Source organism: Penaeus vannamei, chromosome 9 (genome assembly GCF_042767895.1).
Source record: "Penaeus vannamei isolate JL-2024 chromosome 9, ASM4276789v1, whole genome shotgun sequence".
NCBI lineage: Eukaryota > Metazoa > Arthropoda > Malacostraca > Decapoda > Penaeidae > Penaeus > Penaeus vannamei.
This window is the reverse complement of record NC_091557.1, coordinates 36,066,047-36,093,546: the sequence shown is the minus strand read 5'-3', so window position 1 is coordinate 36,093,546 and position 27,500 is coordinate 36,066,047. Positions and strand designations below refer to the sequence as shown.

At 49.8% G+C, this 27,500-nt stretch overlaps 1 protein-coding gene across 6 annotated transcripts in view; it reads right to left on the bottom strand.

Annotated features, from left to right (window-relative positions):
* The window catches only part of Nrg (Neuroglian), a 129,443-nt gene that overhangs the window by 23,048 nt on the left and 78,895 nt on the right, over positions 1-27,500 (bottom strand). For 2 of the 6 annotated variants that reach the window (XM_070125673.1, XM_070125674.1), the window contains exon 2: positions 17,200-17,236. The exons of the other annotated variants lie outside the window; for them this stretch is intronic. The gene's annotated coding sequence lies outside the window, so the exon portion shown is untranslated. The remainder of the gene's footprint in view (positions 1-17,199; positions 17,237-27,500) is intronic. 6 annotated transcript variants of the gene reach the window in all.

Here is a 27,500-nt window from a genome sequence, read left to right as displayed (position 1 = left end):
TAATTAACAGAACTCTGTGAAAACGCATTTAGGCCTAGAGGAAGCGTCTAGAATCAGAAATGCTGAAGACATCGGGCCCCTCTCTCCTCCCACGTCTTCCAGGCCGCGCTCATTCCCTGGACAATGGCCATCATCCCGGGGCAGTGAGCAGCCGCCCTTCCCCCGCCACCGTATAATGAGAGGCCCCCTAACCTGCGAGGGTTCCGAGGTCGTGAACACAAGAGCGCCAGTCACCGTTACGGCCCGAACAAGTAACTGATGGCGCCCTTTAACCGCCACACAATCCACGGTACCTTAGACGATCACGGGCGGCGACCCTTCCAGGCGGCTCCCCTCGTTTTTGGCCCTGATGGCCCTCTCCCCTCATTACCAGAACTTCACTCGCAAGTAAACTCTTGGTTCATTACACCTCCCTTCAGCCCCGCGAGTACACTCATCAAGGGGCACTGCTGGGGGCTTCCAGCTCGAGGCTTCAGGCGCACAGCCGCCGAATCCAGGCGGCACCGCGCGACGCCCGCAATTACAGAATACCACAGACACAGATATCCTTGTCCAATTTCCTGACTTGGTTCCGCGGACAGCCATCAAACATTTCAATAATCCTCCGTCGGTTGCTTAATATCATCGGCCTTAACTCCAACTTCCGGAACCACTTCGAACACGTGTCGCCGAGGAAGATTACAAAGCCCGGCGCACCAGCACATGCCACGAGCCATTTCCTTTAGCCGCTATCATTTCATCAGTGACATGTTCTAAGCATCTCTATGCACTTGGCCGTGTTTTTACATATCTTAAATGCAATGCCATTCATAATATGACTAAAATATGAAGTATTTCTTATAGGTCTTTAAATGTAATGTTACTAAATTTATTTTTTGAGTGGAATATTCTAAAAGTACGATAAAAAAAAAGTTCACACCTACCATTTTTTTATTATTATTATTTTTATAAGACGCGATCTCTATTCTACATAGATGAAGCTCTTGGCACCCTGTCCCTCCCGCCCCCTCTATCTACCCCCCCTCCCCCCATAACCATTCTCCGGCACCGTCTCCACACAGCGTAACCCCCATCCCCCACCGCGTTTCACTCCCCCCTTCTCTCTCTCTCCCTCTCCCTCAAGACGGCCCTCTCCCCCTCGCCAGCGTCTCCCCGCGTTTCTTCCCCTTGCTTCCTTGGCCCCGTCCCTCGCCTTCCGGGGGTCGCCATCCTCCCCCATCCTGTGTTCGCCGCCTCAATCCCCTTCTTCGTCCATCCCAGAGCAAAGTATTGATTAGTTAGCCAGACATTCACTCAACTTACGTTCTGCCGTTCCACTTCCTCAACAGCTGCTTGATTGCCTGACAGTTCAACTCTTCTTCCCCTCGTTATCATAAGTCTCTCTCTCTCTATCTCTCTCTAACACTTGCTTCTTTCCTCCATCTGCATGTCTCTCTCTCTCCCTCCCATTCTTTCTTTCTTTCTGCCTGTCTGTCTCTGTCTCTCATTTCCCCTCCTCCTCCACTCCCTTTCCTTCATCTGCATGTATCTCTCTCTCTCTCCCTCTCCCCTTCCTTTCCTTCCCCTCCTCATTCCCTTTCCCCCTCTTTCTTCTTAACCTCTTCCTCCTCCTCCTCATTCCCTTCCCCCCTCTTTCCTTCTTCCTCTTCCTCCTCCCTCATTCCCTTTCCCCCTCTTTCCTTCTTTCCTCTTCCTCCTCCTCCCTCAATCTCTTTCCCACTCCCCCACTCCCTTTCTCCCTCTTTCCTACCCCTCCTCCTCCTCTCTCACTCCCTCCCCCCTCCTAATGCCACTCCCTTCCCCCTTCTTTCCTCCTCCTCCTCATCCTTCCCCCTTCTTTCCTCCTCCTCTTCCTCCTTCTCTCTTCTCCTTCCTCCTCCTCCTCCTCCTCTACCTCACTCTAAAGGCCCCGTCAACGCCCCCCGAACTTCTCCCTCGCCAAGCTCTATATAATCCCGGAACTGCTTACTAAACCCGACCTCGTGGTAGCGGGCGAGGGAGGGAAAGAACCGAGGAGAGTGAGAAAAGAAAAGAAAAAAGAGGAAGACGAGAGGGGACAGGGAAGAGAGGAGGGAAAGAAGAGGGGACAAGGAAGAGGGGAAGGGAAGGAGAGGGGACGGGGAAGAGGAAAGGGAAGGGATAGAGACCGAGAAAAGGGGGAGGAAAGAGAGGGTGAGGGAAGAGGAAGAGAGAAGAGAGTAAGGGAAAGGAGAGCGAAGAGAGGAGAGGAGGAGGCAATACTGACGGAAAGGAAAAGAAGAGAAAAGTGCAAGGAAAGAGAAGAGAAAAAAGGGGATGGGTTAGAAAGAAAAGGAAAAAGAACGCCGACAATAATACGAAGGGAGAGGCGTGAGGAGTGGATAGGGAGGGGGAATGGAATGAGGAATAGGAGTAGAAGCGGGGGAGAGGGAGGGAGGGGGAGAGGCAGGTGGGGGAGGAGGAGAGGAGGGGAGAGAGGCAGAAGGAGGGAGTGTAGTAGGAGAGGAAGAGGAGGAGGAGGGAGAGAGGGAGAGGAAGGGGAAGAGGGAGAGGAGGAGGAGGGAGGGAAAAGTATGGGGAGGAAGCAAAAGGAGGAGAGAGAGGGAGGAGGCAGAATGGCGGAGAGAGGGGAGAGGCAGAAGGAGGAGGAGGAGGAGGAGGGAGGGAGGTAGGAGAGGCAGGAAGAGGGAGGAGAGAGGGGGAGAGAGGGGAGAGGTAGGAGGAGGAGGAGCAGGGGAGAGGCAGAAGCAGGAGGAGGAGGAGGAGGAGGAGGAGGGGGAGGAGCGGGAGGAGGAGGAGGAGGAGGAGGAGGAGGAGAGAGTCGAGGGGAGAAAGCAATGCTCGGAATAGGAAGTGAGGGGAAAGCCCGGGAGAATGAGAGGGGGGAGGCAGGATGATGGATGGCGAGCAAGGGAGGGAAGAAGGGAAAGAAAAGGCACAGGAAATCAACTACGGGGAAAAAGGGGGAAACAGTTTGCTTGTAAAAGGCATAACGACTAAAAAACAAAAACAAAAAACTCAACGACAACAACAATTAGGAGATTACGAAACGACACAAAGAAGCAGAATTCACACTCCGAAAAAAACGACAATGTGCCGCATATCCCAAAACAAAAACAAACAAACACCAATCGCTGTTTCCTCTATTCAATACACATTTCCGTAATACAGTTTCGTCACAAAACAACACGCGCCGCCTCCCATTGGCTGATACCACTCGGGGCGCTGGTTGGCTGGATGCTCAGGGGAGAGAGAGAGAGAGAAAAAGACGAAGAATGAGGAAGAATGAGACGGATATGGAGAGGGATTGGGGGAGAGGAGGGAGAGGGAGAAGGGGAGGGAGAAGGAGAGGGAGGAAGGGGAGGGAGAAGGAGAGGGAGGAAGGGGAGTGAGAAGGAGAGGGAGGATGGGAGTTATGGGGAGGTAAGGAAGGAGGGAGAGGTAGGGAGGGAGGGAAGGGAGAGAGGTAGGGAGGGAGGGAAGGGAGAGAGGGAGGGAGGGAGTGAAGGGAGGGATGGAGGGAGGGAAGGGAGAGACGTAGGAGGAGGAGAAGAAGGAAGGGAAAGAGGTAGGGAGGTAGGGAGAGGAGGGAAGGGAAAGAGGTAGGGAGGTAGGGGAGGTAGAAGGGAGAGTGAGAGAGTGAGAGTGAGAGTGAGTGAGAGAGAGAGAGAGAGAGAGAGAGAGAGAGAGAGAGAGAGAGAGAGAGAGAGAGGGGAGAGAGAGAGAGAGAGAGAGAGAGAGAGAGAGAGAGAGGAGAGGGAGAGGGAAGAGGTGAGAGGGAGAGGGAGGGAGAGGGAGAGGGAGAGGGAGGAGAGGGGAGAGAGGGAGGAGAGAGAGGACCAAAAGGAACCGTAGGTGGAGGGAGGAAAGAGGAGGAAGAGGAGGAAGAGGAGGAGGAGGAGGAGGAGGAGGAGGAGGAGGAGGAGGAGGAGGAGGAGGAGGAGAAGGGGGGAGCAGGGGGTGATCGTGAATGTCTTACCAATTTCTTGAGGAAATAACAAGAAGAGGCCGGTCAGAGTTCCAGGGGCTGGCTGGATGGCTGGAAACACTGATGGGGAGGAGTCGGAGGAGGGGTGGGGGGATGGGGGTAAGGAGGGGGCATAGGTTGTGAGGAGGGGGGTAGTGAACATCTCTGGCTAAGGGAGGGAGGAGTATTTCGGCTCTTGGGTGGAGGTGTAGAGGGTGAAAAGGGAGGAGTCTTCAGTGCTAGGAAGACGAGGGAGGCAAAGGAAAGAATGACTTCTTTGTGGAGGGTGGGGAGGGGGAGGAGAAGGAAGAAAGGTGAAAAAGGAGGGTGAGAATGGAAGCTGGGGGATAAAGGAAGGAGGATGAGAAGGGAAGTAGGGAGATAAGGGAAGGAGGGGGAGAAGGGAAGGAGGGGGGAGGGAGAGGAATTTTTAGATTAGCAGGTGATGGGGTAGGCAGACCAGGTCTCGTCTCGGTGAGGCTTACGGCCTGGAACAAGCCCTGGAGGAGGAATTACGTGGACAAGAAAAAATAAGAGTAAAAAAAAGAGGATACAATAGAGGAAACATGTCGAGGAGAGACGAAAAAGGGAGAAGGAGGAGAGGGAGAAAGAAAGAAAAAGAAAAAGAAGAATAGAGGAGGAGAGAGACAGAAAAAAAGGCAGCGAAACCGAGAATAAAAATATGTTGAGGAGAGACGAAAAAGGGAGGAGGAGGAAAGGGAGAAAGAAAGAAAAAGAGAAAGAAGAATAAAGGGAGAGACAAAAAAAACGGGAGCGAAACCGAGAATAAAAACATGTCGAGGAGAGACGAAAAGGGGAGGAGGAGGAGAGGGAGAAAGAAAGAAAAAGAGAAAGAAGAATAGAGGGAGAGAGAGAAAAATACAGGGAGCGAAACCGAGAATAATGAGTTAATTTCGGCGAATAATCAGAAGTAACTGTAGCAGGAAATGTAATACCGGGAACGCACAGCCGCGTGTCAAGAACGGCGGCAGCGCTTCGGCACGGTGTTTCGCGGAAGTTGTTATTCGGTTCCACGTTAATGCGAGAGTACAGCCCGCGATGCAATGTTGTGCGGGCGGCCAAGACTCTCGGGAAAAGGGGCGGGGCGGCTCAACGGACAAAGCACTAGAGGCAAGGGACACGGGGCCAAGGGACACAAACCCACAGCACATGGGCGCAGGGAGCAGGAACTAGGGACTACGGATTAAAGCCTCGACGCAAGGAAAGGGGATCAGAGTCCTCGAGAAAGGGCAAGGAGGGAAGAGAATCGAGGGGACAAAGGGCAAGGGGGGCAAGGACACGGGCAGGACAGGGAAGAAGGGGAGGGCGAGATAAGGGCGCCAGAAATTGTGCAACGCCATTAATCTGGCCGAGACCCCGAGGCTAAATTAATAACACCGTACAACGCTCTATCCTCTGTTCTTTGTCTTCATTTCCCTCTTTCCACGTGATCTATATCCTTGGTTTTTGGAGAATTGGGTAAAGACACCAATACGAGGAGAGAAGAGGGACAGAATTAAAAAGAGGGAGGGTGAGGGATAGAGGAAGGAACAAAAAGAGGGAGAGTGAGGGAGATGGAGAGCTGGATGAGACACACGCGGTGAGGGAGGACGGCATAGAAGGGAAAGAGGGGGAGAGGGGGAAAGAGCGAGGGAGAGGGAGAGAGAGAGAAAGAGAATGAGAGAGAGAAAAAAGGAAAGAGAAAGAGAGAAAGCGAGAGGGATAGATTGACATTCCATTAAGAAGGCGACCTCCCCAGCTAATGAAACCAAAGAGGAATAAAAAAAAATCACACCAGTGCAAACAAACACAATTTGGACCTGTCAGAGAAACAACCAAACAAAAACACCCAAACGATAATTCCAACACTGGCGAGGATGGCCATAAAGGAGTTACGACGCCATCTTTATAGGGCACTATCGTCCTTATGGCACCTCCACGCGGCCTAGGCAGGGGCCTGGCTGGCACCACGGTCGAGTTAGGCCTACGGAAAAAAGCGGGGAGGGGAAGAGGGGGGGGGCAGTGCCAGAGGAGAGCCAGGTGCCCGCACGCCTCGAGGAAGCGGAAGAGCCAATTATCATAAAATAGCGCTACGGGGAAAAACCTGCGAAAAGAGTAAACAATAGGTAGACCGTGTCAAAGGAGGAAAGCGATAGCGGGGGTGGAGGGGGACGCGTCGAAAGGAGGGAGGGAAAGAGAGAGAAAGAGGGAGGGAGGGAAAGTGAGAGGGAATGAGGGGAGGGAGGGAAAGTGAGAGGGAAAGAGAGAGAAAGAGGGAGGAAAAGGAAGAGAAAGAGGGAGGGAGGGAAAGTGAAAAGGAAAGAGAGAGGAAGAGAAGGGGAGGGAAAGTGAGAAGATAGAGAAAGAGGGAGGGGGATAAGTGAGAGGGAACGTGAGAGGAAAATAGGGAGAAAAAATGAGAAGAACAAAGGGAGGGAAACTGAGAGGCTAAGGAGGGAGGGAAGAAGGAAGAATCTGAGTGGAGGAGGAGCACGATGATGCAGATGAGGAGGAGGAAGAAGAGAAGGAGGGGGAGAGGTAGCGGCGGCGGGAGACGGGGAGGGGGCAGACCTCAAGAGCCACTTTAGGTGTAACATTGACATCAAAGCTTGTGCTGCTGTTTTGACCTAACACCCGCCTTTTATACTCAGCTTTTACACCTAGTTCCCCTAAATAACCCTTGATGGTTGAAAGTCTTCCCAGCCAGTTTGTAACGGGTAAGTGTATTTATATGAATATATATGTGTAAGTGTATACATGTGTCTTTACACACACACACACACACACACACACACACACACACACACACACACACACACACACACACACACACAGTAAGTTTTACATCTACGCGGCTCGCACTCTTCGCTTCGAGCATTAAAGGGCAGCATCGCGACCAAACAACTGCAAGAGCGATACTATCAGAGGAGCCACCTATCGACTTATCCCAAGAAGAAGAAGAAGAAGAAGAAAAAAAAAAACAGTAAACAAAACAAATAAGACCTAAAACTAAAATAATAATAATAACAACAATGATAATGATAATAATAATAATAATAATAATAATAATAATAATAATAATAACAATAACAACAACAACAACAATGATGATAATAAAATAAAACAGAAAACACAGGAGTTCTTAGGGGGTGTAGATCCCCCCGTGTGAACTACCGACACACACCTGGCAGGAGCGCGGTAGGACCCAGTTTAACACAGAGATTACCTGGGATTTGGGGGGGCGTGGGGTAAGGTAAGGGCGGTTCTCTGTAAGAGAGGGAGGAGGAGCTAAAGGCGATACTGAAAAAACAACAACAACAACAACATGCGAGTATTTCCATGTAACTGCAAGGCTACATGGAAATAGGGATAACTTTGGAAGATAAATTAAAGAGAGAGAGAGAGAGAGAGAGAGAGAGAGAGAGAGAGAGAGAGAGAGAGAGAGAGAGGAGAGAGAGAGAGAGAGAGAGAGAGAGAGAGAGAGAGAGAGAGAGGAGAGAGGAGAGAGAGAGAGGAGAGAGAGAGAGAGAGAGAGAGAGAGAGAGAGAGAGAGAGAGAGAGAGAGAGAGAGAGAGAGAGAGAGAGAGAGAGAGGAGAGAGGGAGAGAGAGAGAGGAGAGAGGGAGAGAGAGGGAGAGGAGAGAGAGGGGAGAGAGGAGAGAGGGAGAGAGAGAGAGAGAGGGAGAGAGAGAGAGAGAGAGAGAGAGAGAGAGAGAGAGAGAGAGAGAGAGAGAGAGAGAGAGAGAGAGAGAGAGAGAGAGAGAGAGAGAGAGAGAAACCGGAATTCTGTGAGAAAATATAAATATAAAAAAAAGAACCTGAACGAGAAATAATGACAAAGCGCCTGACATCGATCCAAAAATCAAACAGAAATAAAGAAACCACATACCAACCTCCCCCCCCCCCCCACCGATCCCTCCCCCTCCATCAACCAATCCACCACCTATCCTTCCACCCACCCATCCACCCACCCCCTCCCTTGTATCCACCTCCTGCAACGCCAAGATACAAATTGCCTCGGCCGTAATGCGCTTACGCCCGCGCCAATTATACCGCGCCCGCCATCCGCCGTGCCAAAGCCGCGGATCGCGTTTCCGTCGCCTGCTTTCATATGTAAATGCGGCGGTGGCGGTGGAGGCGGTGGCGGGGGCGGTGGCGGAGGCCCGTGTACACCAGCACTGTCCTCCTGATAATGCTGATGTTGATATTGATGATGATGATGGTTTATTGAATCTAATCTCAATATGTATGCATACATACATACATATAATATATATAATATATATAATATATATAATATATATAATATATATAATATATATAATATATATAATATATATAATATATATAATATATATAATATATATAATATATATATATATATATATATATATATATATATATATATATATATATATATATATATAAACTGCCTAATTAACGGTTATATTTTCATGCAGGTTATTCTGCTATTCTCCCAGTTCACGTGACAAAACTCTCACTCCTTCACCTCCCCCTCACCACACAGACAGACAGACAAGACAGAAACAGACAAATATCAACAAAAGGCGGTCGCAGCGAAACGGTGCCCAGGTCGGGTCAGAAACACAGCATCTAATAACGAATAACATGACAGACGCCGGAACATGTCAAAACGCGAATTAGCAAACGCGGCAGACAATACACTGGGAAAGGGGGTGGAGGAGTAGGAGGAGGAGGAGGAGGAGGAGGAGGAGGAGGAGGAGGAGGAGGAGGAGGAGGAGAGAGGGAGAGGGAAGGGGGAAGAAGGAGGGGGAGGAGGGGGAAGGAGGATGATGATGAAGAGGAAAAAGAAGAAGAAGAGGAGGAGGAGGAGGAAGGTGGGGGAGGGGAACCACCAATACGGGAGCCTACCCCCCCCACCCCATCCCCCGCACGCCCCCGCAGAGATGTGACACCCGAGGCTCACCGTTGGAACAGAACCGTCGCACGTAAGCTAACGCTGAACGGACCAAATTTCTCCTGCTGGATCAAAATACAAATACTTAAATCAACAAATAAGTAAGTTTCCAAATGCAGATCGTCATCGCCACCACCACCATCATAACAAGATGGCAAGAACAATAATAACAACAATATCAACAATTACTACTACTGACAATGACAACAACAAAAATAATAACAAAAACGCAAAAACGCAAAACCATCCTCCTCATCACAACTCACAACTCAGGACACTCCCCATTATCAACCCAAAGCCACCCAGTGTTGTGACAGAGAACGGAGAAAGCAGTTGGGAACAATGGTGGTGAAGATAGTGTTTCCGTGTGACCGGGAGAATCACACTGACCATCATGCTCCAGGGAACACGTACAATCCTTCTCTCATCCTATCCCATCCAACGTCCTCCTGCTACTCCTCCGTCATTCTCTCTCTCTCTCTCTCTCTCTCTCTCTTATTTCCCCCCAACTTTTCTCCTTCCTCTCGTGTATATGTATGCATATATACGTGTGTCTGTATGTTTATGTATGCATATGTGTGTATGTATGTATGTATGTATGTGTGTGTGTGTGTGTACAAAATTTGTATGTATTGTGTGTAAATATGTACGAGTGTGTGTAAATATGTGTGTATGTAGGTGTGCACGTGTAAATGTGTGTTTATGTATGTGTGTATGTATTCGTATAAGTATGCGTATGTATGTATGTATGTATGTATACCCGTATGTAGGCATACAAGTGATTAAAAATACATCACATATGTCGGCATCCATCCATCAATTCACTTATCCATCTATCCCCCTCCCCCACCCATCCCACTGTTCTGCCATATAAAAAAAAAAATCGCCAGCACATATAGCGATTGTGTAGATCCAAATAAAGTACTTATGCGCCCACAAGCCTTCTGATGAACGTAATATAATCTAATTCACATCAGACAGCGTTTCAATTATGATCGGACAAAAAACATTAATTATTCATAGCGTGGAGCGTATGCGGTCCGGTCCTTTCTGCCTGGACAAAAACCAGGCACATACCCTGGCACATTTCGACTAAACAAACACCAGTAATTGAATGGATGCGAAAACACAGTACTGAACACACAATGCTGTCATACATACGCAGGCGGGCTTTTCCATTCTCTCTGCTCCCTGTTTTCCCCTCATGAGAGCGCGGTTGGGGAAAATGGTCTTTCCATTTTATCAACTTTCCACGTTTTCTGGGATCCTTTCGGTGGTGCGGTTTCTTCGCTTTCGTGGCATTCAGTGCGCGAAAGTGCATCATTGGCTATTTTCGTAAAAATATATATGGTCAAAATAAAATTATAACGAATAACGGTAATCGTTCTCTTCTGTGCATTCCGCTGCTCTGTCTCTTGTTGTTATTGTTATTACTATTACTATTATCATTATTATTATTATTATTATTATTATTATTATTATTATTATTATGATCTTTTTTATCATCATCATTATTATTTATACTACCTCCTGCTTCGCTCCTTCTCCTCTCCCCTTTCCTAATCCTTCTCTCCTCCTCCTGCGCATGTCTTCCTCACGCCATCCGCATGCCGGTCGATCTTTCATGTCGTGAGGGAGATCTTGAGGGCATTACCCTGCAATGAACTGCTTCCTGGGCTGTCAACCTTCGATCTACTCCCTACTGCCGCTGTCTGCCGTTGCAACTTCATGACTACCACTTCCTTTCTGCCGGCGGTGCCCAGAATTCCTCACAGCGTTCTCAAGCTTTCTAGCAGGAGGACGACGGTTTCGTGAGCCTTAATCTCAAGCTTGGGTATGAACTGCTCCTCCTTCTGCTGTGCCCTCTTCCCATCCCCTTCGTCTCGTATTTGTGCCGAGTCGCTGCTTTTTTTTTCGAAAGTACAAATGGCTCTTCTGGCTCCGAACTCGCGAAGCCCCGGCAGTACTCTGGGATAATCTTGCTCGTGCGAATTACACCCCGGGGCAAGCTGGGCGCCGAGAAAATGTAAGGCAAAAAATCTCTCTTGCTGATGTGTTTGTTGGCTTCTTCCGGACCCCGCAAGATATTTCCACGGCCTCTGTCCCCGATCTTGCACGCTACCTCGTCCCGGATGTGTAAATGCCAAACGGTTAAGAGAAAACTTCACTCAAATCTTTTGTGTGCGTGCATGGTCAAAAACATAGATGTGGAAAACCTGGTACTGAGTGAGTGTGTGTGAGTGAGAGAGGAAGAAGAAGAAGAAGAAGACGAAGGAGAGAGAGAGAGAGAGAGAGAGAGAGAGAGAGAGAGAGAGAGAGAGAGAGAGAGAGAGAGAGAGAGAGAGAGAGAGAGAGAGAGAGAGAGAGAGAGAAAGAGAGAAAGATAGAGATAGAGAGAGAGAGAGAAAAGAGAGAGAGAGAGGACAGAGAAGAGAAGAGAAGAGAAGAGAAGAGAGAGAGAGGGAGGGAGGGAGGGAGGGAGAAGAGAGAGAGAGAGAGAGAGAGAGAAGAGAGAGAGAGAGAGAGAGAGAGAGAGAGAGAGAGGAGAGAGAGAGAGAGAGAGAGAGAGAGAAGAGAGAGAGAGAGAGAAAGAGAAAGAGAAAGAGAAAGAGAAAGAGAAAGAGAAAGAGAAAGAGAGAGAGAGAGAGAGAGAGAACGAGAGAGAGAGAGAGAGAAAGAGAAAGAGAAAGAGAAAGAGAAAGAGAGAGAGAGAGAGAGAGAGAGAGAGAGAGAGAGAGAGAGAGAGAGAGAGAGAGAGAGAGAGAGAGAGAGAGAGAGAAAGAAAAGGACAGAGGAACAGGGAAAGAGGGTATTTATATACAATTTCACACTTCGCCCTCCACGCCTCAATAAATCTGTCAAGCGACCGAGGAGCTGCAGAAGAACGCTTATCAAATTTCGTCTCTTACGTAATCCTATATATTCTTCACGGAGGCGTCTACACAAACTCAAATTCCTTTCTCATTCCCAGGGCTTCGAGGACTCCCCCCCCCAACAAACAAAAGCGTGTTATTGGGCGCTGTGTTCCGAAGGTGGCAAGACTGACACCGACGGCTCAGCGTGGGCCAACATTTGGTTCAAAGATGTCACATGTGTCAGATGTCAGCAACCGCCTCAGAGGAGGAGGAGGAGGAGGAGGAGAAGGAGAGGGAGTGGGGCAGGGAGTGATGGACACGGCTTATCTCCGTGAAAATCGCACTCGCCACACACACGGTTGCTGAAGAGACCGATAACACCATATTATGATCGATCTGAATATTAAAAAAGTACACAATCTTGTCGAATCAACAATCGGTAAAAAAAAAAAAAAAAAAAAAAAAAACTGTAGCGTAAATAAGTACCATCAACACCCTCGCGTCCTCGCTGAAACCACTTTTTTAAGACATAAAAAGCGAATATGTTAATCAACGGAGCGCACACTCGCAGAGTAACGGCCAATTCGCCATAAATAACGTGGTGAGATCGGGGAATTTGTGAGGAGGACGGATTAAGGGGGCGTGGGCAGCTGCGGCCACCTGCACGGAGACTGCCGTAAACACAACCACCAGCTGCGCCTTGGGTTACTCGAGGGGAAGGTAGGGTGCGAGTAAGAGCGAGGGACGCGCCGAGGGGCAGGGGCGGGAAGGGCGAGAGCGGAGCGAGAAAGGCGAGCGCGTGTGCACGGGACAATAAGGCTATGCACTTTTTTGCCATCGGCGGTCTGGCCGGCTGCACGAGAACCTTTTGAAAAAACAAGGCTTGTTATGCCACCACAGACATCAACATACTGCATTAAGCGACTGGCTTTAATATCAAGAACAAAGCAAATGAATACATTTCCTAAAACAAGACTAAACGCGACTGAAAATTCCGGGAAATGTGTAACGTACTTTGACATCACGCAGCGGAAACGCAAAAAGTGACGGAGACATTATGAAAGGAAAAGGATGCGCCTTCTCAGGACAGATCAAGGTTAAAGATAACGCCGTTCTCTCTTTAAGGATGTCTTTGATTGCGTCCGCCTTCCCCACTTTGTGCATTTTATATCTGTCTGTCTGAATTTCTCTGTTCTTGTCCACTTTTCCTCCCTTAAATTCTTCCCCACAATTCGTCACGCCGCGTGTATCATCGTCACACGTCGAGTCCTATAATGGTTAATAAGAGCCTTTCGCCTTTCCCAATGCGGGTCCAATGCAGATCGCATTACACTTGCATGCAACATCTTCATCAAGAGCAGCGTTACGTAACACTCGCCCGTTCGCGTATCCTCGCCGGCGACGCTGAGGGCGGCGAGGAAGGTGAGTGACCGGAGCGGAGCAAGAGTTATAAGGGATATTACTAACTTTCTGAGTATCCGCAGCGGTGTGGAGAGCTAGCGATCAGCGCAGAGGCGGACTTTGGGGGCGACGGTGGCTGAACGGTATGGCGAAAGACACACCGCTGTTTGTTAATAACATCCCCGCCCAGTCGTCGCCATGGTAACGGCGGGACGCGGCGCAGCGAGTCCTTGCCAAGGCCTTGTCCGCCTCGCCAAACTGACCTGACCCACGCTGCTGCTCTAATACAATAGCAAAAAAAAAAAAAAAAAAAAACGGCACACACAAAAATAGGTTTATATGGTACAACTGTTACGAAATCCACCTGGAATTAATCTTTTTAATAACCCTATTTTGTAGAAACTAGGTTTCAGTCTTTCTGTAACACAGCAAGAGTATTCTTTCGTTTTAAAAACGTGTATTTACGCCATCTATTTACAAGATTGTGTGGGTCTCGCGAATCAAACCGATAAGCAGACGATAAAATCCGAACACGAAATTCAGACAGACGGACATAGGACAAAAGGCTGAACCGTAATGCTTGAACGCCAATAACAGGAAGTGTTTGTTATGCATCATTCACAAGTATCCATAAAATATACTTATACACACGAATATATATACTGAATAAGTAACATATCCGCGGGACACAGAACGGGAGCCACTCTCATTTCTAATAAAATGTTTAGTCTTTCATACATGATGGATTCCCCCAACGCGGCGCCGTACGACTCGCTGCACAATTCTATAATCCCGAATCTCCAACCCTTCTAGTAGGAGACCCCGCACCCCCCCCCCCCCCGCCCTCTCGCACGCGGATGTGAATCTTTCCCTTCAAGTGGCGGTGGGTGGGGGCGGGGGCGGGGGCAGGGCCGGGGCGAGAGGGGTGAAGGGTGAAGGGTGAAGGGAGGTGAGTCAGTGAGAGCTGATCCAGCGCCGTACAAGGAACCCTGACAGATGATGATCGCCACTCGAGTAAGTTGCAGCCTCTTGAGCTGTGCTCCTCTCACTCTCACACCCTCATCCCCGCCCCTGCCCTCCGCCACTTCAAATGCAGCTCCCTCCCCCCGTCCACCCCCTCCCTCCCTGCCTCCAATACCCAAATCGGCCGCATCTCTTGCTCTGCCGCATGCGGGTATCAATCCAAGCTCACCCCGCCAGGGCAACCGTGCGGGATCCCATTAATATAAAATCTCTCCAACATGACACGGCTTCCCCTCGTTTCCCCATTTTCCCAGAGTGACAGAGCATGTCGGCGTTATGGAGGGTCCCGAGCCTCATGTCAGTCAGTCACGTCGACTGCTCTGAAAACAGGATTCATTAACCAACGTCAAATCACCCAAATCCACACAGTTGTTTATGCTGGACGAATTACCAGAACAAGAAACAACGCTATTACCAGACCATTATTGGTCATACTTAATTTTATTCACCCACATATCAAATAAATATATAGATAGACACGGGTTACGCTGACGCTACACATACATAACGGGTTTTGTCATGCTTGCTGCGCCCAGAAGAGAAAGAGTGAGTAGAGACCCAGGGAATAAGCAGGGCGGGGTTCAGCACTGCGAAGAAACGGCCGCCTGGGAGACGAAATACCCCCGGAGCCTGGTCAGCGTTCGGTCTTAACGGCCGGTCTAGCCTCGGACCACGGTGCACTCGCGGGCGAAGGCGCTAAGAAAGTGCAGGTGCCATTAAGAAACGACGCAGTGAGGCCGGACTACTCGGTCAATACTCCTTGCAAGGCGCGACTCGAAATGCAAGCCGAACTCCCAGGCTGCATCAGAAACTTTTCGCCTCAGCAACAGCAAAGGCACCCGCAGCGGCGCGTGACAAGGAGCAGGCCACGTCTTCAGCACAGCGTCCGGGAGATAATGAGCAGCGGGGAGTTTTGTGGCATGAGGCAGCACTGATGAGGAGCTACAATGACGTTGTGGGGCAGCATACCCCGGCCCTCACACGCGGGCGCACGGCAACGCTGCTTTTTGTTTCGCATGTTCTGAGGCCAAGAGAAACACGAGAGATGGTACCAAGTATCCTCTGACGACGTTTCTGCAACAAAGGACTAGAAGGGTCTGGTGCTATCTACTACTTGCCTTAAAAAACGTTTATAATATCTAACAACAATTTCTCTCTCTCTCTCCCATCCTTCTGTCTCCTAATCCAGCTTTTTCCGGACACCAATCGCTGAGCCCGAATGCGTTACCCGGCGCGTTCCTACCAGAGGACAAGCAGGGCGCGGGGGGAGGAGGGGGAGGAGGGGGGAGGCCGAGGGTACTTTGTTCTACCCTTCTCAAGGTCTCGGCGCCGGTCCCAGCACCTGGCCCAGACACAGAACAGGTTACACGCTTCCAGGTAGCTCACTCTGCTACACCTGCGCCGGGGACCTGAACGTGGACATCTCCTTTCCCAGAGTGGGTGCCAAATGCCGATCCGCCCACGTGTTCGCCATGGCACCATAGCATCTTGACATCTGGAGTGCGCGCCTTTTTGTAGAACATAAAAACCTCCGACACCAAAAGCAGAATGACTGGCATGTGGTAAGACGCAGGCAGTTCTAATTGTCATATACACTTGGTGAGTGGCAGCACTGCCCTAAGATGCCATCTCCTCCAAGCCTGGCAAATCAAAACTGAAGTCACAAACCGTCTATCCGTTGATAAGATTTAAGCAGCAAAAGTTAAGGTAGTTTTCAAATGTCACTTTCTATATTGTCCATTGCGTGACGTCCTTCGCTGGTGAGTAGTGGAGCGCCAGCGGAGGGTGGGAGGGGGTGGGGGCGGACAGAATGAGAGTGGGCGCGCAAACTAGCTCAACTGAGGTCATGCGGACGATGAATGAATCTGGTGAATCGTGGCCGAGCGCTTCTTGTGGCCCAAAAAAAGGGCGTCTGACGAATGTGGGGCGGAGGCGATTTGGGGACGGAGGAGGAGGAGAAGCAGCAGGCCGTCCGAGAGAACCCAGACGACGCATCTTATACATAAGTCATGTGATGAGCCAGGACATGTGAAGGGCATATGTTGATAGCAGCGCCCACTCATGATGGTGAAACGAATAGAAGGAAGGAGTAGGGTAGACAGTAAGAGAGAATGAGGGGGAGGCAAAACAAACGTAGAAGTGAGAGAGAGGGAATGAAACTAGGAAGAAGGACTGGAGAGAGAGATGAGAAAGACGACTTATAAAAAAACAAAAAACAAAGTAAGCAATCCCATGAAGCGGGACGTCCTGACGAGAGACTTCTGCCATGCCGTCGAGTCTACCGCGTACACACAACACCACCGACCCAGAAGACAAGGCAAGATGATGAGCACTGACGAGGACCCCTGGCGATGGGAGCCGTGAGTGATGACCGCTTGATCCCTCTGATGAAGATGGAGTGGACCAGAAATGGGCGGCGTGCGAGAGTAGAGGAATCGAGGGCGCGGCGTTGCTGGTGTACGAGAGGCCGCGTCCGCCCGCCGAGGGACGCGATGACGGGCAGGCGCGAAAAGATGTGGGTCGAAACACCAACGCAAGACGGAAGAAAATCAGGCCTCGTCGCGATAAGAAAAAAAGGAAGGAGGAGGAAGAAATACAAGAGGAAAAAAGGAACGCGCGCAACCGCAAGCAAAGCCAGCGTGGAAGTGGACGAGTGCGAGCGGGAGGAGGTGAGGGAGGTGACAATGCACACGCGGTCGGAATGCAAGGTTCAGCCTTTTTGTCACCAGCTGGTTACGACAAGTGCGGCGGCGGCTGGCTCGCAGAGGGGGACGACGACTGGATTTAAAGGGACGCGAAGCTGCTGAGAAAGAGTGAGAATGAATGGCGTGGGTACGGCGGGGCTGGAAACCGAGGATGAATGCCAGCCTCAGAGCGAACATAAAGCTGAAAGGGGGACGCCGAGGATACAGCCATGGACAGCGGCGCCGAGGAAAGATGCGAGGGACAAGAGAGAAAGAACTTTGTTGTCCTTAGCTCATGGTACGAAACGTCCACACAAACCGAAATCTCAAGAACTACACACATAGGATTTACCTTCCGTCAGCAAGCTCCCAAATCGTCCAAAACGTACCTGAAAAAAGAAATAAACAAACGTAAGTAACATAACAACGTCGGAATAACAGAGACAATAATACAACAGCAGAAAGTCGGTTCATCAAACCAAACCGACTCCCATCATTCGAAAGAACGTGTAATGGTCAAGTAGCAGTGATGAAGGGAGTACGCCAAGGGAAGGGCAGCTGAGAATGGGGTATAAGTGTCGGGCGAGGGGTGCCATGTGGGCGTAATGCGGGGGGAGGGGGTATAGCAGTAGTGTGGGGGAGGGGAAGCAAGCCTACACAATGGGACTTGAGCAGTAACGTTCCAGGCACCTGCGTCCTCTTCTGTTGTTATCTTGTTCTCTCTTAGTGTCATACTACTGTTTGGGGTAAATACCTTAAACCATCAATGGGACGTCATGCACGCCATTTCTGAGGAGTTTTATTCTCAAAACTTGTCGGAACATGTCACCAGGATGACAAATAAAAACCTTCAACGAAAGAGATCCCCAAAGCAAGGCGTGGTGGAGAACGGCGAGAGGGAGAGTTCACCATCACCTCTATAAAGGAGTGACGAAGCCGCGCGGAAATGTATGTAATTTTTCTGTGATGACAGAGCTGCCCGCGTAATGAGGTGACGCCATAAAAGCTCCTCAAGGCTGGTTGCCTGATCGCCGAGACGCAACAACACCGCTCTTGCATCACTATTCTTCTAACGCACACACCTTCCGTGTAATACATATACAATAAATTCGATAAAAAAACAGTCCCGCATAAACAGCTGCACACACATACACGTGATCTACCATATGGACAGGACTAGCAAACATGATACGGTTAACGAAGCCTACAAACTTTAATGCCTCCATAAGCTGACGGGAAAACAAACACCGCCACCGCCCCGCGTGTGTCGGGAGGGCCTTCATGAACCCATCGTCATGTTCATAAAACAAAGGCAAAAAAAAATTGCTAAGGACTACGAATGCATTTACTGAACCTTGAAAATATTCCAACCATAAACATAATCGTATTCTAACGCCGTAAAATCGCATCGGGGTGCTACTGTCAAAGATGGTGCTGTTATGACACTCGGCGCCGAACAGACAAATATGAAATGAGGACTGGGGCAAGAGGAAGCAATGCACCATCCCAACACTCCACGATATTCTACTGCACTGCAAATATTGGTGAATTAGCGGGACAACAGAGACGGAGGATCTGGGCGACGAACCTTAATTAATCAAGAGGAGGAGGAGGTGGCGGCGGATGAGAAGATTAAGAAGAAGACTGAATGTCTCGGTGAATTAAGTTTAAAGTTAGCAGAGATTTAGGGCGTGCGGATGCCTGAGGAAACTGAGGGAGAGTTGGGGAGACAAAGGTAAGAGGACTCGAGTGAGACAGGGAAGCACAGTAGGTAAGGCAGAAGGGAGAGGGGAGAGAGGGGAGAGAGGGGGCGAGTAGGTGAGGCAGAGGGAGGGAAGGGGGGGGGAGGGGGAGAGAGGAGGCGAGTAGGTGAGGCAGAGGGAGGGAAGGGAGGGGAGGGGGCGAGTAGGTGAGGCAGAGGGAGGGAAGGGGGGAGGGGAGAGAGGGGGCGAGTAGGTGTGGCAGAGGGAAGAAGGGAGGGGGCGAGTAGGTCAGGCAGAGGGAGGGAAGGGGGGGGAGGGGAGAGAGGGGGCGAGTAGGTGAGGCAGAGGGAGGGAAGGGAGGGGAGGGGGCGAGTAGGTGAGGCAGAGGGAGGGAAGGGGGGGAGGGGAGAGAGGGGGCGAGTAGGTGAGGCAGAGGGAGGGGAGGGGGCGAGTAGGTGAGGCAGAGGGAGGGAAGGGGGGAGGGGAGAGAGGGGGCGAGTAGGTGTGGCAGAGGGAAGAAGGGAGGGGGCGAGTAGGTGAGGCAGAGGGAGGGAAGGGGGGGGAGGGGAGAGAGGGGGCGAGTAGGTGAGGCAGAGGGAGGGAAGGGGGGGGAGGGGAGAGAGGGGGCGAGTAGGTGAGGCAGAGGGAGAGGAAGGGGGGAGGGGAGAGAGGGGGCGAGTAGGTGAGGCAGAGGGAGGGGAGGGGGCGAGTAGGTGAGGCAGAGGGAGGGAAGGGGGAGGGAGGGGAGAGGAGGGGGCGAGTAGGTGTGGCAGAGGGAAGAAGGAGGGGGCGAGTAGGTGAGGCAGAGGGAGGGAAGGGGGGGAGGGGAGAGAGGGGGCGAGTAGGTGAGGCAGAGGAAGGGAAGGGAGGGGAGGGGGCGAGTAGGTGAGGCAGAGGGAGGGAAGGGGGGGAGGGGAGAGAGGGGGCGAGTAGGTGAGGCAGAGGAAGGGAAGGGAGGGGAGGGGGCGAGTAGGTGAGGCAGAGGGAGGGAAGGGGGGGAGGGGAGAGAGGGGGCGAGTAGGTGAGGCAGAGGGAGGGAAGGGGGGGAGGGGAGAGAGGGGGCGAGTAGGTGAGGCAGAGGGAGGAAGGGGGGGAGGGGAGAGAGGGGGCGAGTAGGTGAGGCAGAGGGAGGGAAGGAGGGGAGGGGAGAGAGGGGGCGAGTAGGTGAGGCAGAGGGAGGGAAGGAGGGGAGGTGAGAGAGGGGGCGAGTAGGTGAGGCAGAGGGAGGGAAGGGAGGGGGCGAGTAGGTGAGGCAGAGGTGAGGGGTGGAAGGGGTGGCACGAGGTGAGTGAGGCGGCCGCACTTTCACCACATCCGGCGGAGGGACACCTGAGCTGGCTGGGCTCCTGCGGCAACGCGAGAGTCCGACTCGACCGCCGTAATTACTAATGAACTAAACTTCCTTTAGCAAAAAGCAAATATTAATTTTTGTAGTAAGAAGAAATCCTCTGGGCAGAGGACTCAATTACAGAGAGAAATTCCTTGATGCACTGCTGGCAGAATACGAAGCTTCTTTTCGCTCCAGATCCCGGTCTCTGATTCAGATTGCGTCCAAGTGTATAAACCTGAGGTCAGTAACCGTATCTTGACCTCGATTTCTAGCATGAACAACGCCAAGTAAACTACAAATCAGTTACAACACCCTAACATAACAGCAAATAGCCTAAGGGTATACTGTATCTCACAGGGACGCCGACGGCAACGCAAAAACTATCAACACGATGTCACTACGCGATAAAAAAAATTAAAAAAACAAAAAAATAAATGAAGTGGTGCCCGGCGTGGGAACACGATAGCTTTTTACGAGTGGGATTCGCAGTGGACGTGACGTCACGCCATCAGACACAAACATGACGTCACCGTCTCCGCCTCTTCACGGAACTCCAAACGAAACCCGCAACTGTTCTCGCCAAGGCCTAACGCCACTCCGACACCACCAACATTTTTTTTCTGAGACCCTCACGACTTGCTCAACCAGGGACCCCGATTCCCACAGACAGACACAAAAGCAGTAGGCGAAGAAACCCTCCAAGCCAGCCGGGGCGATCGATCAGCGTGGTATTCCGGTAATGCAGATGTGCAACTCGAAAAGCATTGATCAAAAACTATGGAGGTAGTGTGGGGTGCGAGGCTTGGGAGGGGCGGGGGGGGGGGGGGTGGAGAGGTGGTAGTGGTGGTGGTGGAGGGGAGGGAGGAGGAGGAATCTGACGGAGAGAGAGGAGGGGAGGAGGAGGAGGAATCTAAATGGGGAGAGGGGAAGGGAGGGGAGGAGCTGAGGGGAGAGGCGTCGGAATGCAGAGGTTAAGGGTTGGTGCCTCAAGGGTTGAACTTGGAATGCAGTGCCAAGGGGCAGGATCACTAAGGGATGCAAAGGAGGGGAGAGAGGGAGAGAGAGAGATAGAAATAGAGAGAGAGTGAGTAAGTGTGTGTGTGTGTGTGTGTGTGTGTGTGTGTGTGTGTGTGTACGCATTTGCGTGTACGTGTACGTGTATGCATGCGTATCGATGAAGCATAAAGCCCAGGAAAAGCAATGCAGCAAGAACAGGGGAAGAGCAAGCGAGGTCTACGGGAAGGAAGGGAAGGGCAGAGAGTAAAGTGATAGTCATCAGGGGAAAAAAGAGGGGACGTATCGTGAGAAGGATAACAGGTTTCTGGCAGGAGCTCGGCAGCGTAAGAGGCTACACTAACGAAGACAAATACAGATAGAAGGAGAAATAGAGGAGAGGATTTGTTTACTTCGTCTCAGGCTAAGCTAAATTGTGAAAGGCGATTCGGTTATCCGAACTACTTCCGGATATTCGACACTCCGTACCTGCCCTTCCCGTGCGCGCCTCAATCCTTTCCCCTCTCCGCCCTCCCTCCCGGTCACGCCCATTTCGGTGTGAGGGAAAAGGACGTTGCGGAATAAATTCACTTTCCCATACATTCTCTCTCTCTCTCTCTCTCTCTCTCTCTCTCTCTCTCTCTCTCTCTCTCTCTCTCTCTCTCTCTCCCCCCCCCCCCATTTAGGTGTGAGGAAAAAGGAGGATTCAGAAAAAATTCACTTTCCCATATATTCTCTCTCTCTCTCTCTCTCGCCCATTTTGGTGTGAGGAAAAAGGAAGATTCGGAATAAATTTACTTTCTTTCTCTCTCCCTCTGTCTAACTCGCCTATTTCAGTGCGAGGCAAACGGACGTTGTACAATAAATCTCTCTCTCTCTCTCTCTCTCTCTCTCTCTCTCTCTCTCTCTCTCTCTCTCCCTCTCTCTCTCTCTCTCTCCCTCTCTCTCTCTCTCACACACACACACACAGACACACACACACACGCGAAAACCAACGAATAGATGAGATGGACACTGACCAAGAGTTCTTCCTAAAGTGACCTAAGTAACTAGGGAAATAATTGACCCAAGCAGCGCTTATATGCCCTCTTAAGGCGTTGTCTCTCGTCTAGACGTCCCACTAAGGATTCTCTTGAGTACTCGGCTCTTGAACTACAAACAAAGACAAACATAAGGTGACGCAGAACAGATTGGGTGGCAATAAAACTGATACATTAATTGATTAATTAACAAATCATGTATTGCCAATGAAAAATAAATTCCGAGGTCGCCGCAGCCAATTCTAGGTCTGCTTCCCCATCCGTCTTTCGTCACCATAATCTGTGCGAAATCAACTTTCTTTCGCCATCGTCATCCGTAATGCTTAAAAGAATAACGTTGCCGAGACATGCAGTCGCTCCCAACCCTACTAACCAGACAATAACAACATGGCCTATAATTACGAGGTCACGCCAAGCTGGTCGCTGGATCTCAGTGGTCGGGCCCGAGGGGGAAAGTTAAATGGCTGTTTTTTGACGATTTGACAGGGCTTTTCTTTCGCGCAAGCACAAAGCCTTGGATGTATTTTAGCGCCAGAATCGAACTTTTGCGGTTTACTTATCCAACTTAATTACTAGGATAACAAAATACCCTTCTACAATTTCGCAAAACTGTAACAGACACCATGTCTATAAAAGAATCCTAAGGCGTTCCTATTTCGCCTATGACATCCGCGTGTGAGAGAGCGGGCCTTGTGGAGGAGGATCCCGGCCGCTCTATCCCCCCCCCCCCCACCAAGTGCTAAGTATCTCTGAGGAGCAAGTATTTTTATCCCGCAAGTCACATCGGGCGATCCGAGAGACTTAAAAGGAAGGGTTTCGAGCAGGAAGTCCACCTGACGGGCTGTCTGTCTCCGCTATCGCCATTCATCATTGTCTGTCACCCTGTAATGGCTTCTAATGGCGTTCGGAATGATCCAGATAGGGAGGAGCCCCGTGGTCCCTGTATCCACCTCGGCCACGATCGCATATATAACTGTAAATACCTCACCAAAGCTCCTATAGCCGGAAGGAACGACGGGCAGGGAGGGAGGGAGAGGCGAAACAGCCACGCAAACTACACAGGCCTGTGCCGAGCGCGATTCGGAACGAAATTGGTTTGTTTGAGAGTACGCGACGGCGGCTGTCAATACCACCTGCACATTCTTACCACAGCCCCCTCCCGCCGCTCCCCCCGCCGCGCTCAGGCCCTTTGTGCGGCCAGCGTGTCCCCCACCGTCCCCTTCCTCCACAACAAATAACGCGGGGCAGAGCAAACACGCCCCTCGGGCTAGGAAGTGTTTAACCCTATCGTCGCAAGGGCAAGCAGATCAAACACTCGTCAACACAAATCTACCGTCAATGTGCCTATGGCCGAGTCCGCCCAAATCCGCTTCCCAGCACGAGAGGGGGCGACGGACACCAAGGTCCCGAAGCATGGTCGACGCACGAGCACGGCTGGGATGCGTGCTCTGGTTCCGTTTCCTTTGGTGACCAGCGATCAGCGGGCTCCCTTCGTCTACCGCTTACAAAAGCCTACGCCTTAGTAAAACAACACATTCTCATTAAAAAAATCTCATTGCCGGGATGTTAATGCGTACTACTATCGCCAAGGCTCTTTTCAGGGAACACCTTCGCCTATTCCATCAGCACTGCAGCACAGACAAGGGCCGTCGAGTGTTGCTCCTTCCTCGTAGAGCACACCCGAGAGTCTCGAGTGTGTCTGGAAGAGCTCAACCAAACACAAAGCCTTGAAATTCTGCTTCTTTATACATTTTTTTTGAGAAAATTACTCTAATAGTTAGTTATTAACTCATTAGCCTTTGTTTCAACGGTTATATTCAAACCAATTATCATCAAAACATGGAGAGGGAACAATGACGTTCGGGAACAAAATCTTTCATAAAAGTGTACGAAGCGCCATTAACATAAGGCTAATAGCTTTCTTATGCATTACAATAGAGTATAAGACCTGAAGCAAGAATTACATGCCACTGACATTCATTAAACATTTCTATGTATTTCCTTTCTAATAATGTACACTGTATGGTTTGATTAATGACGAAGTACAGAGCCCCTACGGCTGTGCATAAGAGCCCCCCCCCCCCCCCGTCTCCGTCTGTCTTTTTCTCTGTCTCTCCCACTACCCCGCCCCTCTTTCAACGACACAGCTAGTGAAGAACCTTCTCGGCGAACAATCGCGCCTTGTCGATAGTGATGTAGTGTGCAATAAAGCAATGCCGACTGACCAAGAATCCAGTGACACTCCCAGACTCGGCGGTATTAAACCTTTCTGGGACTTGGTAACTCCCCACCTGAACCCCTCGGACGAAGCAGGGTTCAGCAGGGAGGGAGCCTGAAGGGGGACTACTGACTACCTACTGCAGTTTCGACTATCCGAACGTTTGATAAAAAAAATCGTGCTAAACCATTGACAACTACAGCACATCATAATAAAACAAACGAAAGCAATCAAGGAACATCAAATAACGGACCGTGCACTTACAACAACAGAAATAATAATAATAATAATAATAATAATAATAATAATAATATGGAAAAAAAAAAAATGAAGAATAATTAACCAACCGCCTCCGTTACACACTTAGTCGAAGCAAGTCAAGGATCACGAAGAAAATGCACGGTGTTCGCCCTCGCCATTAACAAAGCCGAGTGCCAAGGGACGCCAGACCGCGACAGTTAAGATCAACGCTCTTGCAAGTGAACGTGTATAGGCTAACTGACGCAAGGGCAGACTGGGAACAACGGATAAGGCGTGTCGTCGTAAATTCGGGATCAAGAAATGAGCGAAGGACACCGGTCAAATACAGAAAAAAGGTAGGATTCACGAATAAGGCTCATCCCAAAATCCAAGATGGATAATTGACCTTTCGATACATCTTCACCAGAACAGGTTATGCTGTCGTCATTCCGATGGTGATGTAACGTCGAAACGTAAAATCACACAGCCTGTATTGTGAGAACGCATCCTCCTCATTCACAACTTTTCTACATCTGCCACAAAGAACTCGATTCGGCTAAAATGGCTGGACAAGAAAAGCCACCGCGGGAAAATGAACAGTGACACATTCAATGGAAAAAATAGCGAGTGCAGCGCAATGTCGTGAGAGATGGAGGAGTTTCGACGTAATGGAGGGCAAGGGTTCAATGTCTCGGGAGGAGAAAGGGAAGATCAGCTGCGACCTTTACTTGAGGACACCAGGCAGTGGGGAAAAAAAAGGACGACTAAACCACTAAAGACCTCAATAAAATTACCAAGCGAATTAAAAACATCACGCACAAGCCACAAAGACAAAATAAGGAAACAGAAACCAACAGTAATGGCGACAATGACCATCACACAAAAAAAACATTACAAAACAGGCAACAACTGCACTTTAAAAACAGCTCCAACAGCAATAACAACAACAACAAAACCCACTGGACGAACACCTCAAACTGACCACGAAACAACAGGGACGCATTTCTGTCCAGTCCCTCTCGCCCTCGAAGACCATTGAACAGACACTAAGTAGACACATAACGAGTCTATTGTTGCAACTGCAGGTCGGACCGCAGCGGCGTGACTGAAGCTTGTTGCCTCCAACGGTCATAAAAAAAAGAAAAAAGAAGAAAAATCATAAAAAAAGAAAAAAAGAAAGACAGAAAAAAAGGAATACAGAAAGAGCGAAATCAAAGAGGAAAAAGTCAAAATACCAAGAATGACGAAGCGTTTTCGACTTGCATGAATCGAAAAAGCAGCAGTGCATGGAGGAAAAAAAAACACGAGATAAAAACAACGAACACGAGGAAATTCAAATAAAATCCGAAGAAACTGCAAGGATAAAAAAGTACAAGAAACCAGAAACGCAGACAGAATAATAAAAGAAAAGGAAGCAAAAGGATAGTGTAAAAACGCAACGTGTGAAGTGTAAAGTGCAACATGTAGTGTGAAACAACGTGTGTGAAACAAAGTGAAGTGAAACGTGTAACATGTAAAGAAAAGGGTGTGAAGTGAAACGTATGAAGTGCAAAGCATGGAGTACAAAGCGCCGCATAAATGATAGAGCATAAAGTGTTAATCAGAAGTAACGTACAGCAGACCAGGACCCCCCCCCCCCCAAGCCACCCCCCAGCGAGGCGTTAAAGGGAAGGCAGCATACAAGCTAGAAAGGCTTAAAAACCCAAATACGAGAGAAAACAAAGAAACAAAGCAAACAACAAAAAGGATGGAAATAAATGAAAATGGCGAAAAGGAGAATCAGACGAGGGAATGCGAGAGGAATGAAAAGAGAAACGAGAAAAAAAGAGAAAAGGATGAGAGTAGGAAGAAGGAAAACAAAAGAAATGAAAGAAAGCAAGAAATGAAAAGCAGAAGAGGGGATCCCATAAAAAGAACGAAAATGTAAACGAAAAACTAAGAAAGAAAAAAGTAACAACAGCTAAGAAGCGAAACGAAAGGGTGGAGAGGGAGAGAGAAGCGAATAGGAAAGGCCTAAGCAAAGGAGACGAAGAGGAGATGAGAGAGAGGTGTAAAGGGAAAGAGGCTGGCGGGATGATAAGACGACCCTGAGGGATCACGGCCATATTAATCCCGGGCGGTCATTTCCGTTATCTGTCCCACGCATCACGCCAGGAAATTACGTCGAGAGAAAGGACAGAGAAAGGAGAAAGGCAGAAAGAAAGAAAAGAAAGAAAGACCGAGAGCTGATAAGCCGGGCCTGGCTACAGGGGACGCACGCACAAGTCCCCCTCCAATCTTCCTATCTCCGCCAAAACACATGAATACCAAAACCGGCAAAAACAATACACAAGTATCTCGTATTGTCTTTCCTGGGAGAAGTCAAGACCGTAAATATATCTATAAACCAACGCCCGTAAACACATCTGCATGAATTAGCTTAAGGAGAGTCCAAACAAACCTACCAACATGATGTACAACAAACACAATCTCCCTCGGGCGGAGCTGCAACGCCCACCTGATCACCCCCCCCCCACCCCACCCCACATGCCATAATGTACATCGTTTTGACGAGGGAGAGTAAGGGGTGGGGTGGGGGGAGGGGAGAGAGAGAGATGTGCGGGCGCTCTGGTGGTGGTGGTGGTGGTGTCTGTGTGTATGTGGGAGAGGGGAGGGGGAGGGGTGATGCCGAGTGCCGGGGGCGGTGCAGGCGTCAGGGAAGCCCGACACTGCTGCTGGCACTCTATGCGTCAGTGCCACTCATAAAGCACCTCCATAATAGGGGGTTTTTAATCTCGCTAATGCCCAACTAATTATCGCACGCTATCATTTCAATCTACAGAGGTAAGCGCTCGTGTACATTATGGCCAGAGGCAGTGTATGTGTACGTTCCTAAGTGTAGCATCTGGTTAGGTATGTGCGTATGTCTGAATGGATAGGGAGATGGGTGAATGGGTGAACGGTTGGATGGTTGCATGTATATGTATATGTTTATGCATGTTGTATGTAGGTACTTAAATATGTATATATATATATGTATGCATGTATGTATTTATATATGAATATATATCTTGTTAAAGCCCATCACTATAAAGGAATAAATAATCGCACAGAACAAAATTTTATTAACATTTTGTTAATTATCTCCTC